Source organism: Pseudophryne corroboree, chromosome 8 (assembly GCF_028390025.1).
Source record: "Pseudophryne corroboree isolate aPseCor3 chromosome 8, aPseCor3.hap2, whole genome shotgun sequence".
In the NCBI taxonomy this organism is placed as follows: domain Eukaryota; kingdom Metazoa; phylum Chordata; class Amphibia; order Anura; family Myobatrachidae; genus Pseudophryne; species Pseudophryne corroboree.
In genome coordinates, this window is record NC_086451.1 from 146,231,510 (window position 1) to 146,244,172 (window position 12,663).

The window sequence follows — 12,663 nt, forward strand, 5'->3', positions numbered from 1 at the left end:
AACCATGCACCTTAAGTCAATGCGAGAGCTAAGGTTTGAAGATTTTATCTTACCTTTGTGAAAGTAGTGGAAAGGATCTCCATCTAGCTAGGTTCTTGAAGCTATCTTCCCCATAATGTCATAACCATATTTCTCCTTCATGCAAGCTGGGGAACACGACCATGGGGTTGCCGTTGGGGACCAGGGAGCTGGCATTTAAATCTAAACAAACTTGTAGCTTTAGAATAAGCTCATCCTCTTCAACTCCCATGAGGCCAGTGCTTTTTAAGTGCCTGCAGGAGCAGGGCATGTTTTCAGCCCTGTATTGTTAATTCAGTTTTTTTTTTGTATATTTGTAATTTCTCCGGCTGGGTCCACAGGATAACATTGGGATATGCTGGAACGTCAGCGGATTGGCACCAAATCGATCACAAGCTTTGTGGCCTCCCAGGATGCACCGGGCTCGTCCATTTGTTTGGTGCAGCAGGAGTCGGACCATGGTCACAGGGCTGCTGTGTTTGGCAGCCCTAAGCGTTAATTTTGATTTATTTTAATAGTCTTACCATTTTTTGAGTGATCTTTCCTAATAGCGTCTTACACGCATATTGGAAAGAGTTGCTCCAACAACTCTCTGCAGGGTTGCAACAACGCTTACCCACTGTACAAGTGCTGTCTCAACGGGCGACTGTGTCGTATGTTACTAGCAGGCCCAGCAGACATTACCAGGCTGTGGACGGAGCACGAGGAGAAGGTAAGGCATTGGTTCTGCTTAGAAGGGGAATACGGACACAGCCGCACTGTTTGGGAGGAGACTACCAAACAGTAGCTGGTGCGCCGCCACCACGGGTGCTCCAGCGCTAGGCCTTAGGGATCATAAGCACCAGGATTAGTTTGAGGCCGCGATCACTAGGGTTGATGTCAGCAGTGGGGAGTCGGACACTCTCCTGGTCGCCCCTCTCCCCGGTTCATGACCAGTTACCGTGCGTCTCCCGCCATGAACTGATTGCCTCACTTCCGTCTCAGACGCTACCACGAGGGGACTCGGTCGCAGCATAGGCCGCTGCGTCTGTATACACTAAGGTTTACCGCTAAGAGACTGGGTCGCAGACATGAGCGTCTGCATGCACTAAACGTTCACTGAGCGTCTGTGTCCATTAAAAATACCGGAGAGGCATTGTACACTAGTAGCGTCTGGATCCACTCAGCGGTTTGCTAACGTATTGATCGATCCTGGAAGTGGGGTGAGTCTCCCTGTATCCCACTCTACAGAGTAAGGGTTATACAGCACTAAATTTCTATCTACTGTGTTAGTATGAATAGTTAAGTTTAGTGCCTATTGCATATGAGTTTTGTACAATACTGTGGTTTTCTCCGCAATTGCATCTGAATACATTAAAATAACTTTAGTACAGAAAACAGTAAATGTACGCCTACATACTTGAAATATGTTTGTAGTTGATAATATGCTGATATGACTAATAATATCATGTGGCTGACTGCTAGTGTGATTGCTGACTTTATATGTTTGTCAGTGTTTTTTCTGCTCCTCAATGCTGGTGCTTGAGTTGGGGTCAGATTGATATCACTTTTTATGCAATATAAAGTGTTTTCAGTCACAGATTGTGTAGTATACTGTGGAAGAGTTGATTATTTATCATGTCTAAGAGCGGCATAGGTGACGAGGTTACAACAGTAACACCAACACTCAAAACATGTTTATCCTGCAAGGTGGGGTTAATAACTCAATATTTGGGAAATAATGGGTTGTATGCAAATTGTTTTTCATTTCAACAGACTGGAAGGCAGATCCCTGTTCAACAACAAATAGATACACCTTTGGGCCATATTTGCACAGACTCTATCCAGTATAGCTGACAGGTTGGCCCCGGCAGCTCCAACCGCAGGTACAGGGGTACACAATTAACCCATACATGCAGCTCCCATCTTATGGTATAGTCCCTACAGCTTCTACAAGTCAACAAGCTGATAAACTAAGGATAAATATATCATCTAATGTACAGGCTACACAGGATGATACAACAGATGATGACTCCATATACTCTACTTCTCCTTATGAAGAGCAAGTCGAGGGTTTCAGCTCAGAATTCAGTTGAGCCAGTAGTTAAAACTAAAGCACCTGTGTTTAATCGTCCCAAAACAGTGAGGGTTGAGTTTCCAGGGTGAGAAGAACTGACGGAAATTATGGAGGAACCTTGGGCTACGCCCAATAAGAAATATAGAATCCCAAGAAAATGGGATTCGTACTACCCTTTTTCAACTGGGGACTGTTTAAAAAGAGTAGTGCCTCCTAAAGTAGATACCCACGTTATTCGACTTGTGCGAAAATCTATTTTACCCTTGCCATCAACATCATTAAATGATGTCACAGACAGAAGAGTGGATGTTTTTTTGAAAAACATATTTTCTCTGTCAGGGGCAGACATAAGGCCTGCTGTGGCCTCAGCCTGGATGGTAAAAGTGGTAGCTTAATGGGCTGAAGAATTAGAGAATGGGCTTTTAGCACCTACTAGGGAGCAGGAGTCCCATATAACTCATATGAAACTGGCTGCGCTATTTCTAGAAGAAGAAGCAATGGATATGGGTATGATTGCTTCCAAAGCATCAGCCTTAACGGTATCTGCTCGCAAAGCAATTTGGCTACATACATGGAAAGCTGATTCAGAATCCAAAAAGGTTCTGGACACTGCCTTTTGTTGGGAACATTCTTTTTGGTAAGGAATTGACAGAGATTCTGGAGTCAGAAGCTGAATCCAAGAAGGTTAAATTTCTGCCAGTTATACTCCTAAACCTAAGGGTTCAGGATTTAGGCCATTTCGGTGGCAAGGTAAAACAAAAGGTAAAAATGAGATTACGCAAACCCAGCACAATAAATCTGGTAAAACAAGGAAGCAGTGGGCAACTAGAGGGCCAACTTCGAAATCAGAACAGAAACCATCAGCCTGAGGGTGTGGGCCTCCACTTGGGGGACTCCAAGGTAGGGGGCCGTCTTCTTCAGTTTGCACACATATGGCAGCGGTCGACAACAGACGCTTGGGTGCAAGAAGTGGTATCTCAGGGTTATGTTTTCCCATTCAAAAAGCAGCCTCCTCGAAGGTTTATTTTTGTACCAGCCCATCTCGCATAGAGACGAGGGCCAGGGCACTGCAAGAAGCAGTTCACAAATTGCTGCAGTCAGGAGTAATTGTCCCAGTACCTCCAGAACAACTGGGGAAGGGATTTTACTCCAACCTATTTTTGGTCCAGAAGCCAAATGGGTCGTTTCGACCCATCCTCAATCTCAAAATGTTAAACAAATACATTTTGGGTACCAAGGTTCCATATGGAAACATAACGTTCCATAATTTTGGCCATGGAATCAGGGGATTACATGGTATCTCTGGATATACAGGATGCTTACCTGCATGTGCCTTGTCCCATCAGGGTTACCTCAGGTTCGCTATCCTCCAGCAACGTTTTCAGTTCCAGGCCTTACCCTTTGGTTTGGCCACAGCCCCCAGAGTATTTACCAAGATCATGGTGGTTATGGCAGCTTATCTCCGCAAACAGGGGATAAGGATTTTTCCATACCTCGACAATCTTTTAATCCTGGCATAATCCCAGGAATTGCTCTTGAGCCATCTCCATCAGACAATAACTTGTCTACAGAAGCATGGATGGCTCATAAATTAGGCAAAGGCGTCTCTGATTCCGTCACAACGGATGATTCACTTAGGGACTGTATTGGATTTAGGTCTGCAGAAAATAATTTTACCTGTGGAAAAAAAATATCCAAGGTGCAGTTAATGACTCAGGAATTGTTGCACAGTCAGACAATATTAGTTCACACGGCAATGCAAGTGATGGGATTGATGGTGTAAAAATTCGACGTGGTGGAATATGCACATTTCCACTCAAGATCTTTGCAACATCTGATTCTAACCAGATGGAAAGGAGTACATAAGACGATAAAAAAAAAACCAAAGGATGGTACTTCTAATAAAGGTAAAAAGGTCATTAGCCTGGTGGCTACAGGCATCCCATCTAGACAAGGGGAGACCCTTTTGGATATCAGATTGGGAGATTCTGACAATGGATGCCAGTCTTCAAGGCTGGGGAGCAGTGTCCGGAAAATTATGGTTCCAGGGACAATGGACCAAAGAGGAAAGTTGCCTGCCAATAAATTTGTTGGAACTACGAGCCATATACATGGCACTGATTCAGGCAAAGGATATTCTGCAAGGAAAACCAGTCCAGATCCGCTCGGACAATGCAACGGCAGTAGCGTACCTCAACTCCATCTTCCAGCATTGTCCGCAGTGTTCGTTCCAGGAGCCCTAAACTGGGAAGCGGACTTTCTCAGTCGGCACACCATTCAAGAAACCGAATGGGCTCTACACCCGGAAGTATTTCAGACGCTAGTAGACAAGTGGGGGTTGCCAGAGAGACCTCATGGCGTCCCGTCTGAACCACAAAGTTCCTTCATACGGGTCAAGAACAAAAGTCCCCGGAGCGGTCCTGTAGGACGCACTGTCAGTGAAATGGGACTTTCATCTGGCTTATCTGTTTCCTCCAATCTCCCTGCTACCCAGGGTGGTGAGGAAAATAAAGCAAGCAAAGGGTGCCATGATTCTAATAACTTCGGCATGGCCCAGAAGGCATTGGTACATAGATCTGCAGAGGATGTCGTTGAATGCGCCCGTTCTGCTTCCTCAACATCCAGATCTACTAATGCAGGGTCCCTGTTGTCACAGGCATCTGGATCTGCTGTCTTTGACGGCGTGGCTGTTGAACCCTCTATCCTAAAATCAAGAGGTTTTTCACAACAGGTAATTCAAACAATGCTTAGAGCAAGGAAACCTTCCTCTGCTCATGTTTATCACCGAATATGGCAAACCTATATTCATTGGTGCAGTGAAAGAAATATGGATCCAAAATCTTTCAGAGTATCCAGAATCTTAGATTTCCTTCAGGCAGGAATGGATAAGGGTTTGAAGGTGGCTTCCTTGAGTTCAAGTTTCGGCATGGACTGTATGGTTTCAAAAGAAAATTGCTTCTTTACAGGATGTGTGTACCTTTTTCCAGGGAATGCTGCACATTCAACCACCTTTTGTTCCTGCTGCAGTGCCGTGGGATTAAATGCTGGTTCTCAAAGCCCTTGAAGGGGCTCAGTTTTAACCACTTAAAGTGGATCTTAAATGGTTGACAGCTAAAGTACTCTTCCTACTGACTATGGCATCAGCTAGAAGAGTATCAGATTTAAGAGCACTCTCGTGTAAGTCTCCTTTTCTTTGTTTCTCATACGTCCTAGAGTAGGGATGGGGAACCTTCGGCCCTCCAGCTGCTGTTGAACTACACATACCAGAATGCCTTGCTACGGTTTTGCTATTTGGCCATGCTAAAACTGTTGCAGGGCATGTTGGGATGTGTAGTTCAACAACAGCTGGAGGACCAAAGGTTCCCCACCCCTGTCCTAGAGGATGCTGGGGTCACATCAAGAACCATGGGGTATAGACGGGATCCGCAGGAGACATGGGCACTTTAAGACTTTCAAAGGGTGTTACCTGGCTCCTCCCTCTATGCCCCTCCTCCAGACTCCAGTTTAGAATCTGTGCCCCTCCTCCAGACTCCAGTTTAGAATCTGTGCCCAGGCAGACTGGATGCACACTGATGAGCTCTACTGAGTTTCTCTGAAAAGACTTTGTTAGGTTTTTTATTTTCAGGGAGTGCTGCTGGCAACAGTCTCCCTGCTTCATGGGACTTAGGGGAGAGAAGTTAGACCTACTTCTGTGAGTTAAAGGCTCTGCTTCTTTGGCTACTGGACACCATTAGCTCCTGAGGGTTTGGAACACTAGGTACGCCTAGGGGTTCATTCCCAGAGCCCGCCGTCACCCCCCTTGCAGAGCCAGAAATCAGAAGACAGTTGAGTAGAAGAAGATCAGAAGACTTCAGTGACGGCTTTGAGGTACCGTGCAGCGATCGCGCGCTGTGCACCATGCTCCCACACACAGCGGCACTACAGGATGCAGGGGGGGGGGGCGCACCCTGGGCAGCATATAAATCCTCAAAATACACTGGCAAGAGGGGACATAAGTGCCAAGGCACTGTCCTAACCCCCGCCAGTATTAATATTAGTTGGAATGAAGCGCGCCATTGAGAGGCTAAACTTTCTCCTCACAGCCCACACACACATACACTGCTAGACATATGCAGGGCGCAGGGGGGGGGCGCCCTGGGCAGAAAAAAAAAACTCATTTATACCAAAAAGGGACATTAACACACACTGTCCTACCCACGCCTGTGAAATTAATAATTTAATTAAGAGCGGGAGAACGCGCCATTTTGGGGGTGGGGCTTCTTCCTCACTAAGCCAGCACACAACTCAGCGCCATTTTCTCCTACAGAGAAGTGCTGGTCCTCCCTTCACTACTGACTTGTATCAGGGTGCAAAAAAGGAGGGGAGGGGGGGCGATGTATATGGTGCTTATATTGTATCATGTTATATTATAAAGCGCTGCAGGTCTGTTTTATGATAAATTTCACAGGTTTGTGTGTTTACACTGGGGTGTGAACTGGCTAACCCTCTTTTATGTGCCCCTCTGACAGAGTTCTGTCCCTTAGTAGTCCCAGTGTGTCTGTAGGTGTGTGTGGTACACGTGGGTGACATATCTGAAGCAGGGAGTTCCTTCACAGAGGAAACCATTTGGGGACGCAGAGTTGTAAGGTGGTGACGCTACCGGCACACCAAGAGCCTGCATGGGGATTGGTTAAGGCTGCATGCTGGATATGTAGAAGATATGTTTGTCAGCATTCTGTTTCTTCCATCTGCAGGCGACCCTCTCTGGGTCACATAAAGTCCATTTACAAATGTTATGACTACTGCTACCGACGCGGACTCTGAGTCCTGTGTAGCCGATTCCAGGGAAATAGATAAAAGAAGACGAACTTAATATATTCTTTCCCGGCAGTCACCCCCTGTGTTAGACAGCGCACTGTCTAGGGTGAAAAAGGTAATTCTCCCTATACCTGGCATGGCTTCACTAAATGGGCAGACGAACCAAAAGGTGAAAACTATATGTTGCAAAGAAACACTGTTCAGGTCCACTATTGCTTGCGCGTGGGTGTGTCACGCTATTACAAAATGGTCAGAGAACATATCAATAGAAATTGACACGATTGATAAAGATGAGATACTCCCTAAGTTAGGAAATATCAAAGACGCTGCCGCATACATGCTAGGAGCAATAAAATATATTGGACTCTTCAGTTCACAAGCCGCTACCAGGGCAGTATCGGCTCGGCAGGCGTTGTGGATTTGCCAGTGAAACGCGGATGCAAATTCCAAAAGAAATATGGAGGATCTCCTATACAAAGGTGAGGCCTTATTTGGTGATGGACTGGAGGCGTTGGTCTCAGCAGCTGCCGCAGGTAAGTCGACATTTTTTGCCCTCTGCTCGGGCACCGGCAAAGAGATCACCCACACATGCAGTCTTTTTGACCCATTAAGTACAGCGAAAGGGTTCCCCTTAAAGAAAGAGACATAAAGATGTCTACAGCGGCTTCAGGTTACCACGAAAAGAAGGCTACCCATACTTCTGCCATGTGTACAGCATGACGCTGGGGCTCCCTCGCGGGAGGTCGCTTGGGTGGCGGCACGTCTAAAACTACTTAGTCAGAATTGGAGTCAATCTGACCTGGATCCCTGGGTTTTACATAGTGTCCCAGGGGTACGAATCAAGACGTTCCCCCATGCCGATTTTTAAAATCGACCTTGCCGGCGTCTCTTCCAGGAAGAGAAGCAGTTATATCGGTAATTCAAATGTTCTGTCAGGACCAGGTCATAGTCCTGGTGCCTGGGTCACAACAAAGGGAGGGAGTTATTCAAGCCTCTTTGTTGTTCCGAAACCGGACGGCTTGGTCAGACCGCCCCTGAACCTAAAAATCTGAATCTCTACTGAAAACAGTTCAAGCTCAAGATGGAATCACTGGAGTGATTTCCACTCTGGAGGAGGGGGATTACAGGGGGTCAGTAGATAAAGGATGCTTACATGCATATTCCCTTTTCTCTAACGTCCTAGTGGATGCTGGGGACTCCGAAAGGACCATGGGGAATAGCGGCTCCGCAGGAGACTGGGCACAAAGTAAAAGCTTTAGGACTAGCTGGTGTGCACTGGCTCCTCCCCCTATGACCCTCCTCCAAGCCTCAGTTAAGATTTTGTGCCCGAACGAGAAGGGTGCAATCTAGGTGGCTCTCCTGAGCTGCTTAGAGTAAAAGTTTAAATAGGTTTTTTATTTTCAGTGAGACCTGCTGGCAACAGGCTCACTGCATCGAGGGACTAAGGGGAGAAGAAGCGAACTCACCTGCGTGCAGAGTGGATTGGGCTTCTTAGGCTACTGGACATTAGCTCCAGAGGGACGATCACAGGCCCAGCCATGGATGGGTCCCGGAGCCGCGCCGCCGGCCCCCTTACAGATGCTGAAGCAAGAAGAGGTCCATAAATCGGCGGCAGAAGACTTTCCTGTCTTCATAAGGTAGCGCACAGCACTGCAGCTGTGCGCCATTGCTCTCAGCACACTTCACACTTCGGTCACTGAGGGTGCAGGGCGCTGGGGGGGGGGCGCCCTGGGAAGCAATGAATTTACCTTATTTGGCAAAAAATACATCACATATAGCTCCTGGGCTATATGGATGTATTTAACCCCTGCCAGTTTTCCAGAAAAAAGCGGGAGAAGAGCCCGCCGTGAAGGGGGCGGGGCCTATCTCCTCCGCACACAGCGCCATTTTTCCCACACAGCTCCGCTGGTAGGAAGGCTCCCAGAATCTCCCCTGCATCCTGCAACTACAGAAACAGGGTAAAAAAGAGAGGGGGGCACTTATTTGGCAAAATAACAGATATAAGCAGCTATAAGGGATAGACACTTATTGTAAGGTTGTCCCTATACATATATAGCGCTCTGGTGTGTGCTGGCAAACTCTCCCTCTGTCTCCCCAAGGGGCTAAGTGGGTCCTGTCCTCTATCAGAGAATTCCCTGTGTGTGTGCTGGGTGTCGGTACGTGTGTGTCGACATGTATGAGGAGGAAAATGATGTGGAGGCGGAGCAATTGCCTATAATGGTGATGTCACCCCCTAGGGAGTCGACACCTGAATGGATGGCCGTAATTAAGGAATTACGTGACCGTGTCGGCACGTTACAGAAAACTGTTGACGACATGAGACAGCCGGCAGCTCAGTTAGTGCCTGTCCAGGCGTCTCAAACACCGTCAGGGGCTATTAAACGCCCGTTACCTCAGTGGGTCGACACGGACCCAGACACAGACACTGACTCCAGTGTCGACGGTGAAGAAACAAACGTATTTTCCAGTAGGGCCACACGTTACATGATCACGGCAATGAAGGAGGTTTTGCACATCTCTGATACTGCAAGTACCACAAAAAGGGGTATTATGTGGGGTGTGAAAAAACTACCCGTAGTTTTTCCTGAATCAGATGAATTGAATGAAGTGTGTGATGAAGCGTGGGTTACCCCCGACAAAAAACTGCTAATTTCTAAAAAATTATTGGCACTATATCCCTTCCCACCAGAGGTTAGGGCTCGTTGGGAAACACCCCCTAGGGTGGATAAGGCGCTCACACGCTTATCAAAACAAGTGGCGTTACCGTCTCCAGAAACGGCCGCCCTTAAGGAGCCAGCAGATAGGAGGCTGGAAAATATCCTTAAAAGTATATACACTCATACTGGTGTTATACTGCGACCAGCAATCGCCTCAGCCTGGATGTGCAGTGCTGGGGTGGCTTGGTCGGATTCCCTGACTGAAAATATTGATACCCTGGACAGGGACAATATATTATTGACTATAGAGCATTTAAAGGATGCATTCCTATATATGCGAGATGCACAGAGAGACATTTGCACTCTGGCATCAAGAGTAAGTGCGATGTCCATTTCTGCCAGAAGAGGATTATGGACGCGACAGTGGTCAGGGGATGCGGATTCCAAACGGCATATGGAAGTATTGCCGTATAAAGGGGAGGAGTTATTTGGGGGCGGTCTATCGGACCTGGTGGCCACGGCAACGGCTGGGAAATCCACCTTTTTACCCCAAGTCACCTCGCAGCAGAAAAAGATACCGTCTTTTCAGGCTCAGTCCTTTCGTCCCCATAAGGGCAAGCGGGCAAAAGGCCACTCATATCTGCCCCGGGGCAGAGGAAGGGGAAAAAGACTGCAACAGACAGCTTCTTCCCACGAACAGAAGCCCTCCCCCGCTTCTGCCAAGTCCTCAGCATGACGCTGGGGCCTTACAAGCGGACTCTGGCACGGTGGGGGCCCGTCTCAAGAATTTCAGCGCGCAGTGGGCTCACTCGCAAGTGGACCCCTGGATCCTGCAGGTAGTATCTCAGGGGTACAAATTGGAATTCGAGACGTCTCCCCCTCGCCGGTTCCTGAAGTCTGCTTTACCAACGTCTACCCCCGACAGGGAGGCAGTATTGGAAGCCATTCACAAGCTGTATTCCCAGCAAGTGATAATCAAGGTACCCCTCCTACAACAGGGAAAGGGGTATTACTCCACGCTGTTTGTGGTACCGAAGCCGGACGGCTCAGTGAGACCCATTTTAAATCTGAAAGCCTTGAACACTTACATAAAAAGGTTCAAGTTCAAGATGGAGTCACTCAGAGCAGTGATAGCGAACCTGGAAGAAGGGGACTACATGGTGTCTCTGGACATCAAGGATGCTTACCTCCATGTCCCAATTTGCCCTTCTCACCAAGGGGTACCTCAGGTTTGTGGTACAGAACTGTCACTATCAGTTTCAGACGCTGCCGTTTGGATTGTCCACGGCACCCCGGGTCTTTACCAAGGTATTGGCCGAAATGATGATTCTTCTTCGAAGAAAAGGCGTCTTAATTATCCCTTACTTGGACGATCTCCTGATAAGGGCACGGTCCAGAGAACAGTTAGAGGTCGGAGTAGCACTATCTCAAATAGTACTACGACAGCACGGATGGATTCTAAATATTCCAAAATCGCAGCTGATTCCGACGACACGTCTGCTGTTCCTAGGGATGATTCTGGACACAGTACAGAAAAAGGTGTTTCTCCCGGAAGAGAAAGCCAGGGAGTTATCCGACCTAGTCAGGAAACTCCTAAGACCAGGCCAGGTGTCAGTGCATCAGTGCACAAGGGTCCTGGGAAAGATGGTGGCTTCTTACGAAGCGATTCCATTCGGCAGATTCCACGCAAGAACTTTTCAGTTGGATCTGCTAGACAAATGGTCCGGATCGCATCTTCAAATGCATCAGCGGATAACCCTGTCTCCAAGGACAAGGGTGTCTCTCCTGTGGTGGTTACAGAGTGCTCATCTCCTAGAGGGCCGCAGATTCGGCATTCAGGATTGGGTCCTGGTGACCACGGATGCCAGCCTGAGAGGCTGGGGAGCAGTCACACAGGGAAAAAATTTCCAGGGCTTGTGGTCAAGCATGGAAACGTCACTTCACATAAATATCCTGAAACTAAGGGCCATTTACAATGCCCTAAGTCAGGCAAGGCCTCTGCTTCAGGGTCAGCCAGTATTGATCCAGTCGGACAACATCACGGCAGTCGCCCACGTAAACAGACAGGGCGGCACAAGAAGCAGGAGGGCAATGACGGAAGTGGCAAGGATTCTTCGCTGGGCGGAAAATCATGTGATAGCACTGTCAGCAGTGTTCATTCCGGGAGTGGACAACTGGGAAGCAGACTTCCTCAGCAGACACGATCTTCACCCGGGGGAGTGGGGACTTCACCCAGAAGTCTTCCACATGATTGTAAACCGTTGGGAAAAACCAAAGGTGGACATGATGGCGTCTCGCCTCAACAAAAAACTGGACAGATATTGCTCCAGGTCAAGGGACCCTCAGGCAATAGCTGTGGACGCTCTGGTAACACTGTGGGTGTACCGGTCAGTGTATGTGTTCCCTCCTCTTCCTTTCATACCAAAAGTACTGAGAATCATAAGAAGGAGAGGAGTAAAGACTATACTCGTGGCTCCGGATTGGCCAAGAAGGACTTGGTACCCGGAAATTCAAGAGATGCTCACGGAAGACCCGTGGCCTCTACCTCTAAGACAGGACCTGCTCCAGCAGGGACCATGTCTGTTCCAAGACTTACCGCGGCTGCGTTTGACGGCATGGCGGTTGAACGCCGGATCCTGAAGGAAAAAGGCATTCCGGATGAAGTCATCCCTACCCTGATCAAAGCCAGGAAGGATGTAACCGTACAACATTATCACCGTATTTGGCGTAAATATGTTGCGTGGTGCGAGGCCAGGAAGGCCCCTACGGAGGAATTTCAACTGGGTCGATTCCTGCATTTCCTGCAAACAGGACTGTCTATGGGCCTCAAATTAGGGTCCATTAAGGTTCAAATTTCGGCCCTGTCGATATTCTTCCAAAAAGAACTAGCTTCTGTTCCTGAAGTTCAGACGTTTGTCAAGGGAGTACTGCATATACAGCCTCCTTTTGTGCCTCCAGTGGCACCTTGGGATCTCAATGTAGTGTTGGGATTCCTAAAATCACATTGGTTTGAACCACTCACCACTGTGGACTTGAAATATCTCACATGGAAAGTGGTAATGCTGTTAGCCCTGGCTTCAGCCAGGCGTGTATCAGAATTGGCGGCTTTATCCTATAAAAGCCCTTACCTAATTT

The 12,663-nt window shown here is 47.9% G+C and overlaps 1 protein-coding gene across 2 annotated transcripts in view; it reads left to right on the forward strand.

The window, feature by feature from the left end:
• Window positions 1–12,663, forward strand: part of NUP62CL (nucleoporin 62 C-terminal like) — a 362,287-nt gene that overhangs the window by 313,959 nt on the left and 35,665 nt on the right. The gene's annotated exons all lie outside the window — the stretch shown is intronic.